Source organism: Panthera pardus, unplaced genomic scaffold (genome assembly GCF_024362965.1).
Source record: "Panthera pardus isolate Hobbes unplaced genomic scaffold, ASM2436296v1 HiC_scaffold_2, whole genome shotgun sequence".
Classification (NCBI taxonomy): Eukaryota; Metazoa; Chordata; class Mammalia; order Carnivora; family Felidae; genus Panthera; species Panthera pardus.
The window spans coordinates 86,442,657-86,466,214 of record NW_026526765.1 but is presented as its reverse complement, the minus strand read 5'-3'; the positions used below and the strand labels follow the sequence as shown (position 1 = coordinate 86,466,214).

At 37.7% G+C, this 23,558-nt stretch overlaps 1 long non-coding RNA gene across 1 annotated transcript in view; it reads right to left on the bottom strand.

Moving 5' to 3' along the window:
* Nucleotides 1–23,558, bottom strand: part of LOC109275069 (uncharacterized) — a 177,450-nt gene that overhangs the window by 8,827 nt on the left and 145,065 nt on the right. Inside the window, exon 3 of the long non-coding RNA XR_002083961.2 lies at nt 2,833–2,979. This is a non-coding gene — a long non-coding RNA (uncharacterized LOC109275069). The remainder of the gene's footprint in view (nt 1–2,832; nt 2,980–23,558) is intronic.

Here is a 23,558-nt window from a genome sequence, read left to right as displayed (position 1 = left end):
ATGGGTATTGAGGAGGGCACCTTTTGGGATGAGCACTGGGTGTTGTATGGAAACCAATTTGACAGTAAATTTCATATATTAAAAAATAAAAAAAAAGAAAAAAAAATAAAGTTTATATAAAAAAGACGTTAGAGAGGGAGAGAGCCAGACACAAGAGACTCTTAAAAACTGAGAACAAACTGAGGGTTGATTTGGAGTGGGAGGGAGGAGAGGGTGGGTGATGGGTATTGAGGAGGGCACCTTTTGGGATGAGCACTGGGTGTTGTATGGAAACCAATTTGACAGTAAATTTCATATATTAAAAAATAAAAAATAAATAAAATAAAATAAAAAAAAATAAAAAATAAAATAAAAAAAAATAAAAAATAAAAAAAATTAAAAAAAAGAAAAAGAAAAAAAAATAAAGTTTATATATTCCTATACTTTAAAAAAAAAAAATCCTTTTGCCCTTTTATCCCAACCCTTACGTGAAAACATTCCTGACTACTCTAGCCCCCAATGATCACTCCATTCTCTAAACTCTTAAAAATACATATGGTTTCTGCTGCCAACTAAGCACTTTATTATATACCCACCTGTATTAGTGTCTGTATTATATTTTTAATACTGACTCCCTAAATTGATTTTGAGTGTCTCAAGGGCAGACAAAATGTCTTACACTTACTACCAGGACCTATCATGGAGATACTGGGGATGGGAGAATCCAAGAGAACCATTTGGCATAAGCCTCGTATTCAAAAACAAGACTCAAATTTAGATTTTTGATGATATCTCCAAATGAGATTATACCTAGACTTTCATAGACATACTGGCAAGAGTTTTTAAAAGAAGCACTTCGTCCAACAACTTTAAATTCATCACAGTTTCTATGATCCTTTTTTGGCATTACTTTATTTTTCAATATCCCAGGAGCTTCAAGGAGAGAAAGAGTGACAGAGAGAGAGACAGAGACAGAGACAGAGATGGCTCAGTTTGCCTCAGATTTCCTGTATTATCTGGCACCATGTTACAAAGAATATACTCAGAAAATATTCTCTAATGGTCAACAGACAGTCTGTGGCTTGATGTACAAATCTGGCATGGCCCTTTCCTATAACCCAACCAGAAGTCAGAGACCCAAGCAACTGAAAAGGACTCTGGGTAGACTGGCTAGAGTCCATCTCCAAAGCGATTTTGTCTTCAGAGACATCCCTCCTTGTGGGGAGCAAAACATTAGTATCAAAAGAAGGATGATGTCCTCTTATTTTGTTAATGAGGTACCCCCTGAAAACTTGGCCCTTTGAAATTTAAAGCAACAGAAACCAGAGACAATGGCTATGCTTACTTAACCAGCTATGAGAAAGAGCCATACAGGCAACTGTCATGCATAGACAAAGGGATCTAAAATTCCCAGAACTCCAGTCAATGTATCTCTAAAAGTAATCTCAGGGAAGCAGGACTAGAATGTGATTGCAGTCTTCACAATCTCATAGATTCTTTGAAGAAAGATAGTGTAAAGCAAGTGTGTGAATAGTAAAGGGAAACACAAACTAGTCATGAGTTCATCGTGTGAGTTCACTTTGTAAAGAGACTCCAGGGCAGCTGGTAATCTTCAGGGGACTTGTCCTAAACTGCCCTTGTCTCTCTCAGGCACCTCTTTCTGCCCTATTCTTGACTTTACTTGATGTGGTAACCATTAGTTCTGTTTGCCAAATCATTCTGCCCCTCTGCCTTCTGGAACTTTGTAGAATGGCATTCCCTCCTTCTTCTTCGCAACGAGGCATGGCCTTGTAACTTGTTTTAGTCAATGAAATGTGAGTGATCGAAGAACCAGTGAACAATTCACTATATCTCCATTGTCCTGCCTTGCCTAACATAACATGGATCCTAAAGCACAGAAGTGGAAATTCCCTCTGCCTGGGCCCTGAGTGAGAATGAACACAAGGCCTTCACTGACTCATGGGGACCACTTGTCATGAGGACAAAATAAATAAAATTTATTCTTTTAAGTCATTGAAATCTTAAGATTATTTCTTACTACAGTATAACATACCCCATTCTGATATATAAGAGCAGGGAAGAACTCAAAATGATTAATCCCCTGCCTCCCCAAACTGAAGTAACTTTGGAGTTTCACTCTTATATACCAGGGGATTGTAGAAGCCTCAGATGCGAGAGGCCCATTTTATCATAGCATCCACTGGACTTCTGAATATTAAATGTTATTTTTATTTCAATCTCCTCAGAGAGTAAAATTTTAAATGTTCTCACTACAAAAAAAAAAAAACAAACAAAACAAAACAAAAAAAACAAATTATTATGTGATGTGATGGGAGTGTTAACTAATGCTAGGATAGTAATCACTTTGTAATATAAAAGTATATCAAACCAACACATTGTATACCTTGAACTTATACAATGTGATATGTCAGGTATATCCCAATAAAGCTGGAAACAAATAAAGTAAGTCTCTTGTGGAAAAAGAAATAAAACGTTATTTTTATTTTAAGACAAACACAAACAGACGAGTACAAAGTGCCATAAATTTTTAAGATAAAAGAGAAAACGTCAAAAAAATTTTGGAAGCATAGGTTTAGAGGATGAAACCAGGAATCAGAGCAGAGAAGGGACCTTAGAGATGAGCAGTGTCAGGGAACAGAGGAGGAAGGTGTGGTGCAGAGAATCTACATGACTTATCCAGAGTCCCCAGCCACTTAATGCAGTCCTGGCTGGCTGATTCCGATTCCAGTACTCTTTTTTCCATACCTTGACTGTGTAGGATAATGATTCTCCTAGTGTTCTCAACAATACAAGGGAAGAAAGGGATTCTCACATAAAAACCAGGCATCTTACCTTCACTGTTCACTTGCAGGTGATTCCTTGGGTTGGTGCAATAAGGTGCTTATGAGATGGCAATGAGGTGACCCACTTCAAACCGTCACTTGTTCATAGAGAGATCTCATCTTATGTTTTCCTTTCTTTCCCAACTCCTCACTTTACCTAGGGAGAAAGATTTTTAAAAATAAACAGACTTGCCTTCCCCCACCACATGCCTCCAAAATTTTCCAGCTTTTGATCTTTAAATGTAATCAATTGTCTGTATTTTGGGGTCATTAAATATAATGAGCTATTTTATATATATGCATATTATATATGTATATATTTTATATATGCATATATAATACATGTGTATATGTTTATATATATGTATATGTATATCAGAGAAGGTTCCTCAGTGCTAAACCACCCCTTTTAATAGCTTTCTTTGGAAAAAAGCAGGGTTGAATAAAAAGCCCGCAGCCAGTTTAGTACTAGATCATTCTTAAAGTTATCTTAGGTAAGATTCGGAAGTACCATGTATATTTTCTTTTTTAAGTTGGAACTTAGTTTTTTCATACTGTTTTGGAAATTTGTGAACCCAGATTTTCAAGTGGATGAATTCAAAATACATGAAAAGCGATCAGATTTTTAAAATTTTTAAAGGACTTAAAAATCATTAACCCACAATTTCAGATCAAGAGCCTATAAAACTCAACATTCAAGTTCTACATCTTGTAAGTAGGGCCAGTTTCTGCTACAGACATTATTGAATACTTGGCACTGTGAGATGCTCCGAGCCATGTTAAAGTCCATGCCATGCAATGTCCCTGAGCATTGACCCAGGTTCTTGTTCATTCATTTTTTTATGCACATTACTCACAAAAGAGGAATTTCTTTTGCTTTTGCACAAACCCCTCCAAGCCTTAACAAATCAATGTGTCTTTCCCTATTGTCCTCTCAGTAAACAAATTTTTTTCTGTGATGCTCTTTAGATGAAAATTGTTTCTAAAACAGTCAGTACCATTCGAGTCAGATTTTCATGATTCCATTGTCATTGTAGGTATGGAAGGAAAGTTTGCAAGACATTTCCAAAAGCTCTCAAACTAAACATCACAGGAATGTCCCCATTCCACCTATCCAAATTTGTGCCCCGTTCCTCCTTACCAAAACCTTCTCTTCTAGGGTCATCTCTCCAGCAGTATTTCACAATGATTCCATTTCCACTCTTTCCCTCGTATTATTTTACCACATGCACATACCCCATGTCTTTGTTGCACAAACTCTTCTCTCTACCCAGCTACAAAAGCCTAACTTTTGAAGCCTAATCCAAGTTCCAAAATTTTCTGAAGGATGCTCCCTATTAAATCTACCTTCGACAATAACCCACTTCTGTGAATTCCAACCTCCACTGCCAGGTTTGCCCTTCATTTGGGTGTTTAGTCTTCTCTGCTTTGCACCATCATGTAGCTGCTTCATTGCAAATGTCTTCGTTCTTTGATTTGATCAAAATGTCACAGAGAGGAGGAAACATATGTAAACCAGAGAATGAAATACACCAGGAAAAGCCTATATAGCTAATAAGACCTTCCTATCTTGTCCAATTTGTAGTTCAGCCACTTTCAGAAATATTCCGGGTCTTATTTACAATGGCCCAGGGAGGCAGACAGAGCTTTACCTCTACCCATTCACCACAATAACCACCCCCCAAATTGTTTGCCCTGTGGAGTCAGACTAAAATAAAGGCCCGAACTCAGATAACCCCAGGGAGCCGTTCTAGCAAATGGACTGTTCCACCAATGGGGCTGAAACATCAGCCAAGGCCAGGTGGTGAGAATTTTACAAGCTAGCAGACAGTGGTGATGTGTCAGAGCCAGAGAAAATCAAGACCCAGCCATAGTCAGCTGCAGACTCTGCCGTCATTCCCTCCAGGTATAATCTACTTCCAGAAATAGTATGCATCACAAAGATGACCACAGAGTATAGGCATCCTTGACACATCAGGAAATAGGATCTCGAAAAGGCATGTACCTATATCCTATAAGCAAGTTTCTCACTGTAAATAAAAGTAAAGATGGAAGGAGATTTCTATTACCTGTGAAAAATAATATATACTTCTACTCACATTTCAAAGTTTTGGCTGTGTGGCGGGTTTAGTGGACAGTGGAGAATTTTCAGTGTTTTTTTTTTTTTTCTGCATTAGTCAGTAACATTGTTGAGATGGCAAATCAGTTCACTTTTCCTAGCCTCACAGAGGTACCGCTGTGTATGCACACACACATACCCATACATGTACACACACACTATCTTTCTTATACTTTACTTTTTTTGCTTAACATTACAGTCAATGTGTAGCACAGGTGATGGTCCATACAGAGGCAAAAATGTTATTTTAAGGTTTTTTTTATTTATTTTTGAGACAGAGAGACAGAGCATGAGCAGGGGAGTGGCAGAGAGAAAAGGAGACACAGAATCCAAAGCAGGCTCCAGGCTCTGAGCTGTCAGCACAGAGCCTGACGCAGGGCTTGAACTCACGGACTGTGAGATCATGACCTGAGCTGAAGTCGGATGCTTAACTGACTGAGCCACCCTGGCACTCCACAAAAATGCTATTTTAAAGTTGCTTTCAGTTTGTTCCTGCCGTTCTAGGGCAGCCATTCTCTACCAGGGGTGATTCTGCCCCCAAGAGACATCTGAAAATGTCTGGAGACATTTTGGGGTGTCATAACTGGGGTCAAAAGCTACTGGCATTCTGCTAAACATCTTACAATACAGAAGACAATCTCTCACAGAAAAGAATTATTAGGTCCAAAATGTCAATAGTGTCAAGTTTGAGAAACCCAATCTGATCTAGGGATAAAAGCAGTACATAGTTTTAGGAAAAGAGTACATCATGTTTAAAGGAAAGTACTTTACTGGCCTTTGTTTTATGCAAAAGAAAAACCAACATCTGGTTCTGAAATAGGGAAGTTCAGACTAAGGTTGAGTGATGGCTTTATGAACAGCATCTCTGTGGAAACCAGTATGTTGTTAACTTCATTTTAAAGTTTTTGGCTAGGATGAGAAATGAAGAGGGAGACAAGAACAAATGTCCCAGATTTCCGGGAAGAACTGATTTGAGAGGACTCCCTTTTTAAGGGAGATAAAATGACCCTGAACAATGTCACAGTAGGCAAAGAGCTAAGAAGAGGCAGTCAAATGAACGCTTCCTGTGATGAGGATGACAGATGGCATCTAGGATTGGTGAGATTTGAACCAGTGGTAAGTTTTCCTTTTTCATTGTTATTATTCTCTTATAATACCTCCAAGCCTTCAAAAGAAGTTTTGTAAAGGAACACAACCTTGTGTTTATTGTGTTTAGGGCATAAAGATAACCAAGCCAAGGGCCACCTGGGTGGCTCGTCAGTTAAGTGGCTGACTTCGGCTCAGGTCATGGTCTTGCTGTTCCTGAGTTCGAGCCCCACGCTGGGCTCTGGCTCACAGCTCAGAGCCTGGAGCCTGTTTCGGATTCCCTGTCATCCTTTCTCTCTGCCCCTTCCCCGCTCGTGCTCTCTCGCTTTCTCTTGCTCTCTCTCACTCTCTGTCTGTTGCTCTCTCTCAAAATTAAACAAACATTAAAAAAAAAAAAAAAAAAAAGATAACCAAGCCAAGGATTTCGTTCAGAAAAAAGTACAGATTTCAGTACAGATAAAAGTGAGGAGAGAGCTAGGGGAAAATGGAAAAGGAGTGATATCCACATGCAAGCCATACTCTGAGGGCCCAAAGAGGGAAAGAAGGTTGGATGGACTCACCCAACAGCCAAAGGGAAAATCTGCAAGCCCATGGATAAGTCTATGAGCCAATGTTGACTGTCAGAGGAGTTGGGAGTCTCCCAGGCATGAGTTTGACCTATTATGCCTGCCTGGCTCAGTTATTGGCTAGAAAGTGTGGTCTCGGTGTGAATATGGCAGATTTCAGAGTGCAGCAGCTGGGGACCCTTGGTCAATTACAATCACTGTACTTGGAGGTCTGCTGGGTACATTCTTATGATCATCTCACAAATATGACCATAACCAGGTATTTGGGTCCTTTGGACACCAACTTTTAACAGCATCATCTGTTCAAATGCCCTCCTTTCAGCCACTTGCACTGATGCTGTAATTATTGATAAACATCTCAATAATAAATAGTTTCCACCCAACTGAGAATTGAAAGAAAGAAAAGCCAAATCCTCTAGGATCACAAGAGCAGTAGGAGAAAACTAGCAGACTTCACGGTGCCCAAATCAAGAAAGCCTTCACCTATGTGATACTTTCACCTGGGACTGACCCAGGCTGTGCTGCTTGGAATTCCAGCTCAGTACCTTAGCATGTCACAGACCCTGTCATACAATGACTCCCAGCTCCCTTTCCAGACTTGGAAGCACTCCATTAGAGACCCATCATTATCCACCATAGAACTTCGAAGAGAAAATTGAGTTGAATAAATTATTAGCAATTTCATAATAAACTTCAAATCATCTTCCATACATTTTCCTCAAACTGCCAGAGTAATTTGTATATTAAACATTTAGATCGTACCATCCTTCCTTGTCAAGTCTCCCTTGTGAGAGATTGCTAAGCAAGGAGGAGGCCATTACATTCCAGGAGAGTGTAAGTTCAGAAGGGCTCAAGGCAGACCGTGAGCTGGAAGACTTCTCGAAGGTTTGCCAGCTCTGTGATTTTGTAGTTTTATGATTTCAGATGAAGAACCCAACAAAACACTGAGAAACTTTCCCCACAAAAGAAAAGGAAGTCAGTGGAAAAGCCAGCATTAGACAATGCCTGGCTTCTTAAGCTATCTCCTAAAATATGAAATATAGTTTTGAACCATAGATAATTGTGTTTTCCCTTTATTCAGAACCTCTATTGGAAGAAGTGGACATTAGAAGATAGTACTTGTTTGCATTTGTAAACATCCCAAAAACAGCACACAGAAGGACAAAAGAGCCTGGAAAGACCATCATGAGATTCTTGGTTTGGGTGCCTAACAGAACTCCAAGCATGAGTAGCAGTTACATTTTGGGTAACAGTGTGGACCTAAGTTCATTTCTTTCTTGTATCTTACACAGTGTGTTTACACCTGCCCACCCAAACAGAAGAAATATTAATACAGTGATTTCAGACAAAGTGACAGTCAAGTTGGCCTAAAACACTGGGAACATCAGCAATGTCCCTTAGTGAGTTCTTCACACAAATCCCTATGATTGGGGTTGCTCTGACATTAAAATTACCCTACATATTGTTTCCATCTTCTTCTGTTTGCCCAGTGCTAGAACACAGAAATGTTATTAACTCATAGCGCACACATACACACAAACATACTCACGCACGCACACACAAAGAGCTCAGCTTGTCAACAGCTTTGGTGGAATAAAATACAAATGATAATTAGAAACATGTGTCCCCAGCAAAGAGGCACAGAAACTAAAAGGTCATCTTTTTCCAAATGACCTAATTAGAAAAGCATGGAGTGCTGGCTACAGTATAATGGTTTTACACAGCTTTTAACTCAGACTTCCTGTTTTAAAACAGTGCAATTTACTGCTCCTGTAGCAAATATGAATTGTCACTTAATGCCAACAGAATTACGCCTCACAACACCACCTGCCTCCAGCAATCTCCTCATTGTTAGACCCATCAGCTGAGGACTGCTGATTTACCATCCCAGAATGACCATTTAGAACCTACTGCCAGGACTGCTGCCAAGTTGAGAACAAGGATTTCACGTAGAAGAGAGCCCACGAGGTACTTTACATTAATGCCGATTGAAATATGCATGAATAGAGCAAAGGGAAAAGCAGTTGTTCCAAATCAGACTATCAGTGAATGCTTCTTAGATTCCTTTTTCTGGTCCCAGAGCTAAGATTTTGATGCTGAATAATTTTAATTGCCCAGAGACAATAGACACACACACTGGCTGAAAATGCCGCATGGTAGAAACTCACACAGGCACCCAAATAGAATTGCCGTTTTAAATAGATGCCTGTGTAAATTTGTATTTAATCTCTCTCATATTTATTCAATATGTTGTGATGTTTCATTAAGTATTCATTTTGCTTGTCTCTTTCATTGCCTCAGTTCTCCCAACTGAAACACCTAACTAATGCTATGAGGAAGAACATTTATCCAAGGCTCTAAAGAATTGAAAATACAATAACAGCAAATGGTGCCCAACTATGAACTGTTTTTCCAACCTCTCTTGTAGCTAAGTGTACTCATATGACTAAGTTTAGGCCTGAAGGATATGAGTGGAAGGGATGAATACACCTTCTGAGTCACCTTTGTACAAACTGTTTGCCTTGAATCCTCCATCCCCTGTCACTGGCTGTGGAATGGTGATGACCTGAGTCATCTTGGGTGACAGAGCTGCTCTTGACAGCCTGCACCATTCACCTATACACTTTTCCGTGAGAGAAAAATAAATTGATAGCACTCTTAAGACATTACAGAGCAGGTACACATTGTTGGGTTTTTCTGGCACCTACACATCTTTTACTTTATTTTTTTTTTTTGGAGTTTTGAGTTTTTATTTAAATTTTAGTTAGTTAACATATAGTCTAATATTAGTTTCAGGAGTAGAATTTAGGGACTCATCACTTACATACAACACCCAGTGCTCATCACAAGTGCCCTCCTTAATATCCATCACCCACTTAAACCATCCTCTCACTCACCTCCCATCCAGCAACCTCCCTCTCTCTTTATTTTCCCCAATGTTCATCTGTTTCATTAGTTAAATTCCACATATGAGTGAAATCATATGGTATTTGTCTTTTTCTGACTTATTTCTCTTAGCATAATACATTCTTGCTCCATCCAAGTTGATGCAAATGACAAGATTTCATTCTTTTAAATGGCTGAGTAATATTCTATTGTGTATATAAATGCCACATCTTCTTTATCCATTCATCACCTGATGGACATTCGGGTTCTTTCCATATTTGGCTATTTTTGATAATGCTGCTATAAACATCAGGGTGTATGTATCCCTTTGAATCTGTACTTTTGTACTCTTTGGGTAAATACCTAGTAGTATAATTGCCAGATCGTAGGGTAGTTCTATTTTTAACTTTTTGAGGAACCTCCATACCGTTTTCCAGAGTGGCTGCACCAGTTTGTGTTCCCACCAACAGTGTAAGAGGGTTCCCCTTTTTCTGCACCCTTGCCAACATCTACTGTTTTCTGAGTTGTTAATTTTACCCATTCTGACAGGGGTAAGGTGGCATCTCATGGTGGTTTTGATTTGTATTTCCCTGATGAGGAGTGGTGTTGAGCATCTTTTCATGTGTCTGTTGGCCATCTGGATGTCTTCTTTGGAAAAGTGTCTATTCATGTCTTCTGCCCATTTCTTCACTGGATTATTTGTTTTTTGGGGTGTTGAGTTTGATAGGTTCTTTATAGATTTTGGATCCTAACTCTTTATCTGATATGCTATTTGCAAATATCTTTTCCCATGCCGAAGGTTGCCTTTTAGTTTTGTCAACTATTTCCTTCACTGTACAGAAGCTTTTAATCTTGATGAAGTCTCATTACTTCATTTTTGCTTTTGTTTCCCTTACCTCCAGAGATGTGTCTAATAAAAAGTTGCTATGGCCAATGTCAAAAAGGTTGCTGCCTATGTTCTCCTCTGGGATTTTAATGGTTTCCTGTCTCACATTTAGATTTTTCATCCATTTTGAATTTATTTTTGTGTATGGTGTAGGAAAGTGCCCCAGATTCATTCTTTTGCATGTTGCGGTTCAGTTTTCTCAACACCATTTGTTGAAAAGACTACCTTTTTTCCATTAGATATTCTTTCCTGCTTTGTTGAAGATTATTTGACCATATAGTTGTGGGTCCATTTCTGGGTTCTCTAGTCTGATCTATGTGTCTGTTTTTGTGCCAGTACCATACTGTCTTGATCACTATAGCTTTGTAATATAACTTAAGTCCAGAATTGTGATGCCTCCTGCTTTGCTTTGTTTTTTCAAGATTGCTTTGCCTATTTCAGGTCTTTTGTGGATCCGTACAAGTTTGAGGACTGTTTGTTCTAGCTCTCTGAAAACTGTGGTATTTAGATAGGGGTTGCATTAAATGTGTAGATTGCTTTGGGTAGTATAGACATTTGAACAATATTTGTTCTTCCAATCCATGAGCATGGAATGTTTTTCCATTTCTCAGTATCCTCTTCAATTTCTTTCATAAGTGTGCCATAATTTTCAGAGTACAGATCTTTTATTTCCTAGGTTTGTTATTAGATATCTTAAAGTTTTCAGTTGTGAATGGTATCAATTCCTTGATTTCTCTCTGCTGCTTCATTTTTGGTGTAGAGAAATGTAACAGATTTCTATATGTTGATTTGGTATCCTGCAACTTTACTGAATTTGCGTGTCAGTTAGGCTGTACCTCACCTGAGAAAACAGAAGCATCAAGAAGTTGCTCCCTCTCATTGTGCCTTTGATTTTGTGTGTATCTCTTGAATTGTTCAGTTCATTAGTGAACCAAAGAGAAAGTGATCTTAGACTAATACTTGAACCTAAATCAGTCTTAAAGATCAAACATAGTTCATGGGATCTTTTCTAGAAAATGAGGAGGATGAGTGTTTTAGAGTTTCAAAATCCTATGGTCTAAGGTTCTATACTTCACTTGAAGTAGATCACTGAAGCCAACTGATCACTTGAAGTAGATCAGATATCAATTCTTTTCATCCATTATATCAAAAAAGATATATCTATAAATTCTGTTTCTAGATAAAAAGACTTTTGATACATGCACTTCCTTCATTTAATACTTTTTTTGCAATACTTTAAATTCCTCTATTTCTACTGGCTCCTTCTCTGTACACTTAATCACATAAAGGTCTTTTTCAATTTATAAAATGTTTTTGTTGGATTCTTCTGCACCTTAGATAATTCAATTTTATATATTCCTTTCTCAGTCTAAATTTTGCAAATGTGTGGGCTAGGTCGACTATCTCTAAGACTACATTCTCATTCTCTTCTTAAATCCCTGAAACCTGTGCCTCTCTCTTTCCAGTTTACTAAAATCTTAAAAGATAACTACTCTAAATAAACATTTAAAAAAAGTGGGGGTACCTGGGTGGCTCAGTCAGTTGAGCGTCCAACTTCGGCTCAGGTATGATCTCGTGGTCTGTGGATTCGAGCCCCGCGTCAGGCTCTGTGCTGACAGCTCAGAGCCTGGAAGTTGCTTCAGATTCTGTGTCTCCCTCTCTCTCTGCCCCTCCCCCGCTCATGCTCTCTCTCTCTCTCTCTCTCTCTCTCTCTCTCTCTCTGTCAAAAATAAACATTAAAAAAAAGATAACTACTCTATTTTCCTAATTCTTATATTCCTGAACCATTGTCATTATCCAACAAACAATTGTTGAGCCTCTCCTGTGTAACAGGAAAGAAACGGATTAGAATACAAAGCAAAGTTCTTGAGGATCTCACCTCTTTGTAGCACTGGGCTCTTTTAAAGAATTTCCTTGAACTTGCCTTGATTAGCATGGATACACCATTCTGCTTCTCATACTATATCTATGATTATTCCATTATTCTTTCTTGGTTATTTTTCCTCTGCCAATAGCCCTTAATAGGGGTTTTCTCCCCCGCTCAGTAGCAGGTCCGCTGTTGTGTCTCTCTACTCTCTTCCTTTGGAAATAGCATCAGTTCTCCTGGCTTCAATTATCACCTCTTATGGATGATTCTCATTTGTCTCTAGGCATAAATTTTCGCCCAAGTTTCGGTTTCAAATTCCTAATTACACCTCATTATCCATTACATGTTGAAATTCCAACATGTCTAAAACTAACCTAAATTAATTTTCCTTGCACATACTCCCTACCCCACACTCTACCTAATATATTCCCGTAATGACATATACACTAACTTCCTTATCTCTCCCTTTCTCTTCATAGCAGGCCTTCCTGTACCACAATAGGAACAGAAGTTCCAATCGAAGCAACTTATTTCCTTGGCTGCTTTAATTCGAGCAACTCAATCACGGCAAAAGGAGAGCAAGCATTTGCCTTTTCTCAGAGTATGGTTTCTTCCATGCAGTGCCAAGTAGTTGGGAAATGAAGGAAGGTCAATAAGCAATTACATAATTTACTACCAACATTAACCTGACAAGAATTAGTGGGAGAAGTAATGTGCTCAATCCCCAAAGAGATCTCAAATACTCAGGCTTTGATGAATATATTTATAAAAGCATTTTATTGCAGAACCAATTAGATGAGTACTCCTTGTTCCCTCCATTTTTGTATTATTATAAAATGGTAAAGTACATGTTTCCTTTCCCTTCCATGACTATGGTTGATGCTAAACATACCTGTCTATTGTCCTTTTACTTTTGGTTCCACTTTCTGTCAGAAACCTGTTTTTCTTGGATTATGTTTAACATGTTTACATATTTCAAAAAAAACTATGAGACCTACTTTTGTATTATTGTACAGAATAAATAAACACACACATTTCACACACACATATTTTTTGTTTGCTTTATCATTTAGAGTTCTTGGATACAAGTGGACACAGAAGGATTCTTAAAGAATGCACATAGAGTGTTCAAGATCACCTAACAATGAGGCTTAGAGTCTATTTAATCAGGAGCAATGCCCAAACCAAACTGAAGGACTACCCAGAAAAGACCCCACCTACACAGCCCAGGGCACCCAGGACAGGACGCTAGAATGTATTCTATTGATGCTCTGGAAGGCCAGATATCCCTGCCACCACCTTCACCTGAAATGACTTACTCACTGGGCCTCCTTTGTCCCACTGCTCACTTCTAAACTGAAATCTCACTGAGAGCTATCTGATTGGTGATACCTCAGTTGCATGACTATATCATATCTGTAAGGGAAGTTGTGAAAGTGAATTACTACCCTCAGCTTCAGAGAGGGACTAATAAGGTAAGTTCTATTGTCAAACTAGAAAGGGTATTCAGGGATTCTGTGCAAATAAAAAGGTCTGACAAATGTCCTCTACATTCACTGGCTTCCCTTCCCATCTTCTCTCTTTGCCCATATTACTGTTATTTTACCAATAACCAAGGCTTCTACTATGAGTCATGTGTGTATCTTTTTTATTCTTCAGTTCCTGGATCCTATCAATCAACAATTATTTTCAAGTCATTCACTACTTGTCCAGACTATGTATTGGTGCCGTGGGGATTCAAAGAGAGTGTAAGCCAGAAGTTCAAAAATCTGTAATTAACATATAGAAAAAAAATTAAAGTATTATAAATGGTAAAATAAATTAATTTACTATAACAGAATTTTGAGGAGAGATCTATCAGAGTCAATAAAGAAGTCAAGAAAGAAAGATTTTATAGAAGAATTTAGTACTATTGGGCCTTAAGTTTGGGCTAAAGATCAGGATTGTACACATACAATCCTGTGTTCTTCCTAGTACCTTACTAAAATAATATCAATAAAACAGAAAATTATGAACCTATAACAAGTGCTACTTACGCAGGAACAATGACCAAACCACACTAAGGGAATGCCCAGGAAACATTCCACCTATGCTACCCAGTTGCTCAGCATAGAATCTGGAGAGGATCCATTGGCAGGAGACAGGTTTAGATGTTAAACAGTAGAGAAATAATAACTGATGTGGACAAAACCACATATTAGAGGACTTTCATAAAAGGTTGCAGTTAATAAAGAGGTCAATTAGCCCCCACAAACTCTAGACTCATTTGCCATGTATTACAGAAAACACTAGCAACTTGTCTCTACACCCTGGAAAGGAGAATGAATGAATGTTTTCACCTCTGGAAAAACTGAATGAGCTTAGAGAAAAACCACCACATTCTGACGAATGGCACTACTCTAACCATAAGTGTCAACTTCCCCAAACAATAACTTCAAAATAGTTCCTTCTATCCATGAGCTACATCCAAAAACACAGAATCATCATTCAATTTTTTTGAGGTATTTCTTCTAAATATAAACACAATCATGAGAGTTACAAAAAATGTTAAGGTGTAAGAAAGAAATAAGAACAGTCCAAATATATGACCACAGAGAAAACAAATACTGAAAACATTTGTAAACCCCTTAATCATTATGCTGTGTCTGTAACTCATAAATAAGGTGCTATAAAAAAAAACAGTAGTCAGAGAATAACAAAGAACCCTTGAAAATTAAAAATCTTAATGAAATAAAAACCTAAATGATGGGTTAAAAGATAAAATGTAATTAGAATCAAAAGACAAAGCAAAACAGGAAAAAAGATGGAAAGTCTGACAAACTATGTAAAAGTTGTGATCTAGAAGTTTCTACGTGTGATAAAAGAGGGAAAGAACATATGGATAGAAGGAAATTATCAAAGTATGAAATAAAATTTCCAAAGTTTATGAGATTAGTTCCCATCTTTAAATACCCTACTAAAAGAACAGAAATATTAATAAACAAATGAAAATGGTCATAAAAGGAGATGTCCTAGCGATATTTAGAAGAGATTCTAAAATTTTCTTGCAAGAAGAAATATCCAATTTTCTAATGGAGGAATATAAATTTAGAATGCCACTTCTCAACAACTGAACCCTGGTGGGAGAAAATGGAGCAATGCCATCAAATTTCAATTTGATTTTCAGTATTGATTTCTGTAGAATTTAGCCAAACTATAAATAAAGTGTCTAAGTATAAAGACACTATCAGACATGCAAGAACTCATACAAGTTTCCTCTCACAAACCCTTTCTTGGGAAGTTATTTGGGAATGTGCTCCAGCAAAAGGAAGAAGTAAGATATAAGCTGAAAACGTAAACCCAAAGACATAAGCTGAAAAGGTAAACCCAAAAAAAATCAGTTGACTCAAACTAGGAAGGTATTGAGGGAAGTTCTAAGATTATTACTTTATGGCAGGTTTGGTGATAACCATCCCACATGGAAAAAAAAAAGAGTCCACAAGGACACCAAGAAAAATATTTTTAAAACTTAAAAAAAAAAAAACCTGATAGGATAAAGGGGTGAAAAAGAAGTCAAAAGTTATTAGAAGGAAACCATGATAAGAAAAAAAAAAGAATATCTGAAACTTCAGAAAAAACAAACATCAGAAAATGAAATGAAAATAGTGATTTACTTAGATCTGAAGAGAACAACATTCACATAGTCATAATAAAGAAAATTGACTCGATTAAATACAATATTACTATAGAAAGAGTATAAACAGGGGAAATGAAGAGTGTGAGAAGCCTTTATCCTATGTTCAGGGCAGGAAGTAAGCAGTTTCTAAAACTGTTGATCACAAAACACCAACACAGAGAGTTAAATAGCTAAAAGAAAATTCTTTCCTCTGGCAAGTAGTTGAGGGGGTTAGGGAGCCAGGAAGGGTTTAGCTTTCTTTATGAGCCTGTCCATGCTATTTGCTTTTTACCAGGTGTTAAATTTTGTATTTAAATGTGTTTTTGTTTTGGTTTTTGTTTGTTTTGTTTTGTTTTGTTTTTTTAAGTTGAGAGCTTAGAAAGGCAGGTAGGATTTGGCAGAACTGAGGAGGACACACACATCAAAATCATCAAGGAGAACTAAACACAGTGTTCACCTTAGGCAGGTGAAAAGCCTTGTCGATCAGAATTGAAGTGTTACTGTAAAACAGAGCTTGAAAGGAAGTGTGTTGGGAGCTTTCAGACATACCTGAATAACACCTGGATGAAAGCAATGTTTTAGGAAGATCTGATTGGCTCTGGTGTGCAAGATGACAGAGAAGAGGGAAAGATTCAACTTCCAGTGCACCCCCCCCCACCCAATCTTATCTGGTCTAATATGTCTGCTAATTCATTTTTCCTCATAATCATAAAGCATAAGCATCACGCACTCTTCTCATTTGTCAACTGGTGCCATAACAAAATCAAATGAGCATGAAGGGCTCTTCATGATCGAGATCAGTGGTTCTTACTACCAGCTTCACGCTAGTATCATCTAGGAATACTTTGAAAACACACACACACACACACACACACACACACACACATATCATTTCTGGGCAACATTTCAAACCAGACTTTCTGGTAATGGTTCTCAAAATAAGGTCCCCAGACTAACATCATCAATGTCACCTGTAACTTGTTAGAAAGTAAATCCTTGGGTCCCACCCCATAATATTGAGTCAAGCCGGACCCTGCAGGTGATTCTGATGCTTGCTAACTAAGCACCACTGCTGTTTGGTATACTCATTCTGGTCGAGCATTGGAGTCAGGCAACTACTTAAATGCTGCTGAGCAAATTTCTTAGCTGCTCTAAGCCTCGAATTCCTCATACAAAAAAAATGGAGATAATAATGTCTACCTAACAAGTTTATGGAAAGGATTAATTTGTATAATAAGGTTAGTGTATAAGAGCTCAATAAATGATTTTAAAATATTAGGGTTTTAAAAAATGATATAAACTATATACTTTTATACTATATACTATAGGAACTATAAAGTATACTTTTATATTCTCCATGGTCCAGACAAGCCAATCTACTTACCATTCGTGCACCTGTGTCCACATTGGATTAACTGTCAGTGAAATGGTTCTTCCCACAAGAAACTCACAACGTTATGGAGAACCACATATATTTACACACCAATGAAATTTAAACGCTGGGATGCCTGGGTGGCTCAGGCGATTAAGCGTCTGACTCTTGGTTTCAGCTTAGGTTATGATTCAGGTTTGTTAGTTCAAGCCCCACATCAAGCTCTGTTCTGACAGTGCAGAGCCTGTTTGGGATTCTCTTTCTCTGCCCCTCCACTGTTCATTTCCCCCGCCCCCTCTCAAAATAAATAAAATTTTAAAAACTTAATAAATGCTCAAACTTACATTTAAACAAAATGCTATTAGAATAAAAAGAAATTTCAAATTCAGTCTTCCTTAAAATGGCTCAGAGAAAAGCTTAACAGAGAAGGTGGAATGGAAAGACTGGTAGGGTACCAGTAGCTAGAAAGAGAAAGGAAGAGTAATGCCAACAGTCCCAAGAATGTGTGGCCTGTTGAACCTAATTCCTTTCAGCACATTTAATGCCCTGTAATGCAACCCCTCCTTCTCTTACTATTTCCTCCTCCAGCTGATCATAAGCTACATTTCACCTCCATGATGAACAGCACAGGTAGTCTTCTGAGAACAAACACAGAGTTCATTACATGGAGTGTCCGGGGCATGCCTGGACCTTCAGGCAAAAATCTCAGTACTCTGACCCCACAACTTTTCTTCTTTTTGCGTCCTCTCCCCTTTTCATCCAGCTCCTTTCTACTTCCACCATCCTGCTCTCACCCACATAAACTCTAGGCCTCTGAGCTCCATTATTTTCTGTACCAAGAATGTTCTTCTCCTCATGTCTCTCAAAAATCACATTTTACTTTCAGATAAAAATTCTAATGTTACCTTCTTTTTACCATTTTTAGAAATTCCCCACCAGAAATAGGGTTTTCCTAAGTAATCTCAGAGTATTTCTGTGTTTATAGTATAGTCTTTAACATGTGCATGCTTTCGTATAGCTACCAGCATACCTCCTACTATACTTACGAAACTTTAAAGAGCAAATATCATATTTTGCTCATCTTACTATGCTTCTCTATAGTTCCTTACATGTAAGTTTTCAGTTCTTGTTAGTTGAACTGAACTGAATTGACCTCTTACTCAGAAATCTCCAGTTATACCCATGTGTCTGTGCCATCAAGTCCAACATCAGAATCCTGCCATCTTTTGTGGCTGCCTAATGCCCACTCGATTTTATTTCCTACTTGACCTTAACACAAAAGTGTGAACTTGGGCAAGTTAACATCTCTGAATCTCAGTGTTCTGATATGGAGAAAGTTTGTAATACTTTGATCAATTGTTGTGAAGATTAAATGAAATAAGCTATGCTAAACGGTTAGCAAAACATCTGGAAATAGTAAGCAATCAGTTCATAAATACAGTTACTTGAGTGAAAATTTCATACCTAACTTCTTTTAAAGCAACACTGTCTTGAGAAGAAGCATCTACCTTTTAAGCATTTTCTTCAGAAATAAAGATGAGTATCCTTCAGGCTTTATGGCTATATCTAACCAGATTATTTCCCCATACTCAAACTTAACTGCGTTATTATTATGTTAGAATGTTCATTACATAAAATGTTCTAAGTCATTTCAGTGCTTATGGACATATCATTGCATTATATGCAGTTGCCTACCACTTACAGATTTTAATTTAGTTACTAAATAGTAGGAAATTCTGATTAAGAAATCGCCAGAGGGAAGAAACCAAATTGAAGGGGAGTGAAGTCCGTATCATGGGCCATTTAGCTGAATTAAACCCAGCTTCCATGGGATGGTACGGAGAATGATTAGAAAGCCACATCTCTAGTTACTACATTGAGTCGATTACCAACCAATCTGCACCTCTACATTTTCACACTCACTACCCATGACTTCAGAACATTTCAATAATGAAACTCTACAGGGAGAAAAACTTTGAGTGTTTTTCCTTCACCTTGCCTAATCTCACTCAGCTATCTAGCACAGTAGCATTGCCCCCAAATGACACCACTGAGAAACATGGGAAAAGGGAGGATGAAGGGAAGAAGGGAGAGCAGGAAGGAGGCAGGGGATAAAATCACAGATCGCAAACATATGCTATAAAAATCAATGGAAATTCATTATAAAAAATACAGGAAAAAGTGTTCAGATTTATTTACTTTGCTCTGAACCCCGCTCTTCAAAATGTTTTATTGTTTTGCTATTTAGAAAGTGCTAAGAGATTTTTACAACAGAAGCACTTCTCTGTTTTATTAAAGATTATTTTAAAATGAGCACTGAGCAATTTATAGAAAAATCCATGTTCTCTTCGACTCATGTGGTTCAACCCTACCTGTTAAAGGCTCAATAAACTGTTATTGCTTCGTATTATTGAATCGTTGCAAGTATGAAAACAAAACATACCAGCTTCACATTCCCATTTGCCCTTCACATTTCATCTCCTTCTAGAGCTTTATTCTTTCTTTCCTTCACCAGTGTCTTTGCTTTCACTATGTACACACATTCATATTATTTAAACAGTATTTCCAGATCAAAACACAAGTTTTCATCTGAAGTGTATGTGTTTAGCAATTAAAAAAGAAAAAAAGCAGCTTGACAGGTTCAGATTTTTACTGTTCAATTTCACATACTTGGTATAACTGAGGCAACTTCAGACACAGAAGCAGTGTAATGTACACAAACTGTTTCTTCCCTCTATCAAAGCGTATACTTAAATGGTCATCTTATTGCCTAAAAATCAATTAACAGAATTTTTGGAAAATTTGAAGGGCCTCATCTTCGAATATAGAAATTACAAATTTTTTTCTCTTTTCAGTTTTCAGTTTTTGTTTAACGAATTCAAGTCAAAAACAGAAGTAGTAGCGTCTGTTGATTCTGCCTAATAATTAGTACAGGCGGCAGGGTTACAAGGTTAACACAAGGAAATCATTTGTTTCTGCCTACACATAAGAATATGAAAACACTCTTCAATATAAACATACTTGAGATGCTGAGGTACATTGTGAAGAATTAAACTCTGGGTCTTGTGTAAATTCCCTTGTCTGACAAACAAGAACATATTTCAAAGGTTATCTATGCCTGGAAGCTATACTAGGCAGAGAGACTCCCCCCACCCCTTTTTTATGTGCATTTGGGACTCAGTGGTGATGATAATATGTATTATGAATGAAGTGCAGAAATTAAGAAGAGTGAAGGAGAAAAATGATCTTTTTTCCGGTTAACACAAATTGGTTATCACTTGCTCCTCCAAAGGCCAAAATTCTTTAGCTATTGTGAAGTCAATGAAATTATTTTCCAATCTTATGAATTGCCATAGCAGAATAGAAGATCTTCTTCATTTAAAAGCTTATTTTGCAGTCAAAACAATCCCACCAAGCCTTCAGTACTTGGTGGCAGTGTTTGGTCGCAGTGTTTTGATCTTTGAGAAAGAATACACAAATGAGAATTATTTGGGGACCCACTCACCACAAAGTGACCAGTTTTTAAAGTCAGCATTAGTGCTAGCATAGCAACACCTACTGGTACGTTTATGAAGTAAAGTTGAAACCAACATGGCCATAAATTGGTTCCTCCATCTTAATAAGAAAACTTGCAATCTTTTTACATGTGATGTTGACACATAAAAATGACTACTTCCAAATCAAAGAATGGAAAGGAAAACTATAGTTGTTGAAGAAAAATAACTCTATGTTTAGAGTTCCACTAAGATGATTGTTACCCTTCTCTGTAAACTGAAGTTGCCATTCAGCCTGCTTCTAAAAATTATGTCATGTAGTTCATGTTTGAGACTGATGATCTCCCACCCGTCTCCTTCCCCCTCCTCCTCCCTCTCCTCCTCCTCCTGCTGCCCCCCTGCCTCCTCCTCCTCCTTCCCCACCTCTTTCTTCTTCATACATTCTTTAAAGGGAGTCTAAATATTTACAGGAAGCCATTCAAGAGAGTACTGAATGGATTGAAGTAAGCTGAGAGGAATAACATTTATTTTTACCACAGATATGAAGTCTAGTCACCAAACAATGAATAATACAGCATGTAATGTCATAGTGTGCCAGCTCTACCAACTCCTAAACAACATCTTAACTTAAAGAGACATTCCGGAACAATAAGGACCACAGAGAGCTGCAGAGATTGTATTAAGCACCAAAAGGAAAATACACCCAGATCACTACCAATCCCGACATTCAGTAGTATTTGACCTCACGGATATTTAGAAAACCCATAGCGCCTGGTAAACTCCTCTGTATTGTAATAATTGCTTGAAAACACCAGCCTGAGAAAAGTAAATAAGAAGCCACATGCTGCTAGTTAACCAAGTTGTAAGCTGGGACACTGCTTGACTGCCCCTCTGCTTTCTCGAGAAAGGTGACAAAGTTTTCATTCACTGACAAGAGGTCCACTGAAAGAATTCAGGAGGTAGGTAATACGAACTCTATACTAATCCATGGAAACTCAAGGCCTATGAAAAATAAAGAAGATCCAACCAAGGCAAGTCTGGTCAGTTTCCAAAACCTTGAAATAAAAACCCTTTCCCTCCTAGATAAGGTAGTAATTTTTACTTACAGTCTTCAAGGATTATATAAATTGAGTATCTGCTACTCTTAGTCTGCAATTCTACATTTCAGTTAAGTTGGACACCGTAACAGTTTTGTTCTTTAGTTACCAATGCAGATACTTTCATAATCCTTACAGCACATTTTGAAGCATCCCATTTGACTTAAAGCTACTGAGATTAATGACCTTTTAGGGAACATTATGGAATTTTGTACTCCCAAAAGAAAGAAATGTGTGGGTCTTATACAGAGCTGGAATAAGTCTTGATCTTTATCACCTGATGCCTGGCTTCCTAGGACCACCTCCTAATTGCTCTCTTTAACACCAGGCTTACCCCTTTCTGAACATTCCTGCCAGATTTATTTGCCTAAAGTATTTCTTTCACCAAGTCATGTACCGTCTCAGAAACCCTAGTTTCTCATCTCGCCAAAGAGCCTTCAAACTCCATAGCTTAATGTTCTGCTTTCGAGTATACATTTCAGCCATGGTATTCACTAGCCCCATAACACAAACTTTCCTCTCCTGTCAAGCTAACCAGCAAGTTAATCAGCCTCTGTCTCTTAGGCACATGTTCATTAATATTGCCTCATGTTCTGGGGTGCCTGGGTGGCTCAGCTGGTTAAGTGTCTGACTTCAACTCAGGTCATGATCTTGTAGTTCGTGAGTTCGAGCCCTGCGTTGGGCTCTGTGCTAATAGCTGGGAGCCTGGAGCCTGCTTCAGATTCTGTCTCCTCCTCCTCTCTCTGCCCCTCTCATGCTCATGCTCTGTCTCTCTCTCTATCTCAATGATAAATAAAAGTTAAATATATATTTATTTATATAAATATATATACATATATGTGTGTGTGTGTGTATATATATATATATATATATATATATATATATATATATATATACACACACACATTGCCTATGTTCTAAAGTGGTGCTATTTGCTTCCTCCTTGCTCTGTTATTATCACTTCTACCCTCTCACCCACCCCAGCATCAGTGCTTCCACCATTCCCTCTATCGAAGTCTTCTAGAAACCTCTATATGGACCTCAATACTTATTCCAGCCCCACATGAAGAATTCCTCTGATTTCTTTACTAACTTTTTACCGTTCCAAACATATACTACCTGGTAACAACTTTTGCTGATTGTGTATGTTTCTTCCTAATGTGGCAACAAACTCCTCTAGGATGGGGATGGCACTTGACACTTTTGTATAGCCTCTGTAACTCCAAACACAAATTAAGAGGTGAAAAGAGAGAAAAAAGTGAAAAGTTTCAAAATCACTAGAATTACACTCTGAGAATAGTACAAAATAACATCTAGAATAAAAAAAATAACTCTCATGTTTAAGCGCTTTCACATGCATTTGCTCATTACGTAAAGTATTAGTATCTCAAAATAGAGCCAAGAAATCCCGGAAATTCTCGTAGTTTCCAGAGGAGAAGAAAACAGAAAAGGCAGTGGAACCAGATTGTGGGGTACCTATAATACCTTTTCAGTGATTCCGTAATTCTTACTTATTCAAGGAGGATCCATCTCCTGAAATATTGCTATGGTATATTTTCTGTAACTTATAGTCAAATCACTTTCATTATATATATCATATATATCATATATATCAGGAGACACAGATATATATATCTGTGTATATATATACACAGGAGACAGGAGACACAGAATATATATATATATATATATATATATATATATATAT